Source organism: Dendrobium catenatum, unplaced genomic scaffold, assembly GCF_001605985.2.
Source record: "Dendrobium catenatum unplaced genomic scaffold, ASM160598v2 fragScaff_scaffold_324, whole genome shotgun sequence".
NCBI classification, from domain to species: domain Eukaryota; kingdom Viridiplantae; phylum Streptophyta; class Magnoliopsida; order Asparagales; family Orchidaceae; genus Dendrobium; species Dendrobium catenatum.
Window position 1 is genome coordinate 18,338 of NW_021318786.1, and position 4,983 is coordinate 23,320.

Sequence of the window (4,983 nt, forward strand, 5' to 3'; positions counted from 1 at the left end):
TTTTTCCCCCAAACAGAGGAGACGCCGGGAGGTTGCCGAATTTTTGTCTGAAATAAGACAAGGATTTTGAACAATTTGGGATTTGTGGATTTGAATCAAGTGGACTTGATTGAACTCAAACGAACTTAGTGCAGAGGACAAGAACTTGGACTAAATCACATTGAACTTAACTTGAACCTAAATTGGAACTTAAATGAACCATAATTTAAGATTTGAATCAAATGAACAACTTGGACTTGGTTTGAATCAAGCACAATGAACATGAGTTTGGACTTGAACTTTGCAAAATAGCAAGGGACTCAACGAACGGAAGAGGCTCATATTGAGCCTGGTCTTTATTTGAACATGTTTTGGACTTAAACTTGTGTTTCAAACTCAAAAGGATGAATGAGCCTAAACTCACATTGAAATTCATTCTAACTTAACATAAACAATAAAGAGCCTGAACTCAAATCAAACCATGAAAGGCTAAATGAACTTGAACATGAGCTCACCATTGGGATAAATAGAAGACTTGTGGACTCAAGTTCAAACGAGTATAAAGAAGCTTGAACTTGGATATGGACTCAAATGCCATCTTTGGTTAATAAGAATGTGTAATCTAAATTGCAAATAGATACACAAGGCTACTTTAATGAATATTGTAATTCATATGTGAGACATTTCTTTCATAATTGATTATGTGAGATTCATGAATCAATTGATATATAAGATATCATCCATTTATATGAATAGGAAACTTGTGTTGAAACACAATTTCAAACAATTGAAGGTATGTTGAGATTGTCATCCACATATCTACAAGAAGCATGCAACAAGTGTTGGGGTATTCATACAGTCCACTATAACAAAGGGAAGAACGAATGCTTCTACCACCTACAAGAGATTACGACTCACCAAAGTGGAGGTAGTAATACCTTGCAGTTCAAATGTAAATGAGAACTATGAATCTATTACAAACAGATACGTTGAACTCAACAAGCAAAGAAAATCAGAAGGAAGGTATAGTTTGGTTGCAAACGAATTATACAAAATCCCTGACAGTTAAATTTCCTACCAATGGTGATTGTTGATGTGCAAAGAAGGGCAATGAATCACACATGATTGTGAGCATGAATGTAAGATTTTTGTGAAAGCACTAACTCATTTGTGGGGACAAGATGAGTATGATGTACATGAATCATAAGCAGAATACAAAGGAGGCATGACAATTACAACACCGTCATACAATCAAGCACACCATATTCTATAAATAGTAAAGATAAAATTTACAAGAAAATACATCGATCTTCTGCAGATATATAATGAACATAACAACGCTTACGAATGATTGTAAACAAAAGTGGAGATCAATCAACTTACAACATCCGAACAGAATGCAAAGAAAATGAAGATTCGTGGTGCGGGAAATCTCTAACATCACATCCATGAATGGTGAAATTAAGATAATTTACACATAGTTGCATCAGGATTTTGTAAACTATTGAAGCCATTGAGCATTGAGTCTAATGAGAGATCAATAGGCATAAGTAAGAGGGTTGTGACATGTCCTACCTACAAATAATGAAAAGAGAAACGATAGAAGAATACACTTTGATTGCTAGTGTCGGTCCAAAGTTCTCTTCAAAAAAAATATCAATGTAAGCAATGATGCAGAACACATCGATCATGTATATCGACCAATATAGAGTGAACAAATACCCAAAGCAGGAGACTTGTTAGTGCACTACGATTCACCTACAGAAAGTAACAAGTAGTGCACGACAGTCTACCTGAACAAAGCAGCAAACAACTGATTCAGAAGCTGCTACAACACGCCACCGGATCTGCAACACTTATGCAAGCAGACAGAAGGCGTCCACAAGACTACGACACGCCACCGGATCTGCAACCTCCATACAAGCAGACAGAAGGCGTCTACAAATACTTTCAAAGTACCCCCACACGTGCACTATAGTTTGTATACACATAGGTACACTAAAAGGGGTAATTGTAATCAAAACCCGCATGGGCCTCGGCGAGCGTTTTATTGGTACACACGTGACGTCTAGGGAAACTGCGCAGGTCAATAAGTGAATTCAAGTTCGAACATGATCCTTCTATACGGGTCAATAGAAGTCGACAGGGTTCAAACCATCAAACAAATATATGGCCGTGGAGATCAGAATATTTGTTCCAATACATTCATATTAGGCATTCAAAGCCTAAAATCAAAAGAATTCACTAATAAAGGCATAGCCTACAAAACCCGATCCTTTGTCGACAGCCAGACAAAGTCGACAAGGTTCAAGCTTTAAATGGAAATGACCCCACGAACACCCCGATGATGGCTGTATTGAACGAAGATCTCAACCGGAGGAATTCACAAACATTTTCAAATGTCTCCCAAATATCTAAATGCCTATCAAAATCCAAAACTCCACCCAAATACCCACAAAAATCCCAAAAGTTCATTCAAACTTCAAAACTCCACAAAAATTACAAAAACTCAAAAATATTTAAAAATGAAACTATCCATCTCAACGCATAAAGCAAAATCCATCCACCCTCCGCAACAGTTTGTCGGGGTGGACAAATCAAAATTTACTTCAGCTCACAAAGAGCTAAATGCCTTGTCGAAAATATCACTAGGATCCATTCTCAAACAATCTCCTGCCAGTAAGGACGTGTTTTGTGTCCTCTAACCGGCAGTTTCGCCGCCAAATGGCACCGCAAGATAAACGGTTATGACTCGGGGCCCTCTGAACCGAGTGGTTGCCGCCAAATGGCACCACGAAATACCGGTTATGGCCAGAACTAATACGCTCCTTATTGGCATCAAATCCTTGAGATATGAATCAATAGGGCACAAAGCCCTCTGTTAGCTAATGTGGATTCAAATTTGTCCCCTTATACAAACATTCACCCCAGGTCTACAAGGTTCCCTTGGACGAAGCAACCCATGGCTGCTGACAAGGATCCTTCTGTCAGGTTGGGTCGACTACCTCCTCTGACTAAGTAGACCAGGGACCACGATGGCCCGAGACGACGGAACCATGTGATCTTGATCGGGTCTATCATCCATTCCCCCACCATCCGCTTTAAGTTCCAGATGGTGAAAATTCCAGTTTTAAATATCAAATTTCTCAAATCTCTCAACCCAAATTCCAAACTCTTCAAATTCCAAACTTTCAATCCTCAATACCAATACTCATTATTGCTACTATATACCAGATAACACGTATCTCTAAGTATCTGATTGACGGCTAGCCTTAATCAAAAGTTCTCTCTCGTTATCGGGAGGGGTAATTAACTATAGGGGCTTGCGCCTATAGGAAACCAGAACTCAGATCATAAAGTCCTCACAAAATGAGGGCGAAATCTCTGGGTAGTGTCTTATCTACAAACCCATCTGCCTTCCAAAATTTACCTCGAAACTTATTCAATTAAAACTCCCTCGCCGAATAAAAAGAAAAGCGAGTGGAGGCCGGGGCCGAATTTTCGGAGCCCACATGGGGTACGAGCAAAGGGGTGCTGATTGGAAAAGAAAAGAGGGGGATTATGGCCAGAGAGGTGGTGATTTTGACGGAAGAAGGGTTTGGGAATGAACATAAAAGGGAGGATCGATACACTTGGGGAGGGTCATCCACTTGGGGAAGGGAAAATTATGGAGGATTCAAGGGAAATGGGGGAGATCTGAAGGTTCAAAAATTGAAGATGCCCATATTTGAAGGGGAGGATGCACATGGGTGGATTTACTAGTTAGAGAGATACTTTGCTGTTAATGGGTTGATAGAAGAGGAAAAATTTATGGCAGTTGGCCTATATTTGGAAGGGAGCCCTTGGCTTGGTTCCAATGGAGAGACATGAGACGGCCCATACGGAATTGGAGGGAATTCAAAGATTGCTTACTAGAATATTTCCGAACAAGCTTGGGAGGGGACTTCTATGAGTACTTTTTCCTAGTACAGGAAGGATCAATGGAAGAATATCACGAGAGATTTGAGTACCCGACGAGTCGACTGGATTGACTATCTGAGACTGCTATGGAGGAAAATTTCATAAAGGGGCTCAAATTAGAGTTCTGGGCAACAGTGTCAATCATGAGACCTCGTGACTTGGGAGAGGCTATGGAGTTAGCTCAGTTGGTTGAGGATCATAAGCACTAGGAGAAGGGAGCCAGAGGCGACAGTTCAGGTGGCTCATACAGGATGACTATCACTCTCTTAGCATCTAAGGGTCCGACATCGGGCAACCTTCATGAGACCTCAAGGGAGAAGCCTGTAGGAGGAAGTGGGAGGGAACTTCTAAAGGTTGACTGAGAGGGAGATGTTGGAGAAGAGGGCGAATGACAGCGTTGCAAGGATCGAGCTATTTAGGTTCTTACCATCTGTGATGACGAGAAAATTGAGGGAGGTGGGAGAGACAGGGGTAGAGGAGGATAAATTGCATATATATGTGACAAAGGTCTCCCTGAACTCAGTGGTATGATTCACTCTGAGTCATACCATGAAACTGAATGTGAAAATAACATATAGGGAGGTGGTAGTGTTGATAGACAATGGGGCGGCCCACAATTTGATCTCAAACTAGGTTGTGGACCAATTGGGGGTGACATTGGTGGATACATGGTGCTATGGAGTAATGATGGGTATGGGGAAGGTAAAGATTGGTAGTGGGATATGTAGGGGAGTAGTGTTGATCATACAGGGGGTGTAAGTGAGGGAGGATTTTCTCCCATTGGAGTTAGGGAGCACTCATGTCATCCTTGGGATGAAGTGTGAAAGAATTAGATTCTGGGGCATCATAAATGGTATCTGAGCAATACACCAGCCGGAAGATGAGAACTAAGTGTCATATAAAACAAAGTGCTATGCCATGGGAGCCACCTCTTAAACCTTATATGAAACAAAGTGCTACATGACGGGAGCCACCACTTGAAATTGTAGGGGTCACCTCTAGAATTCTATATGCCTGGTGGATGATTCTGAGATAACGATGCTG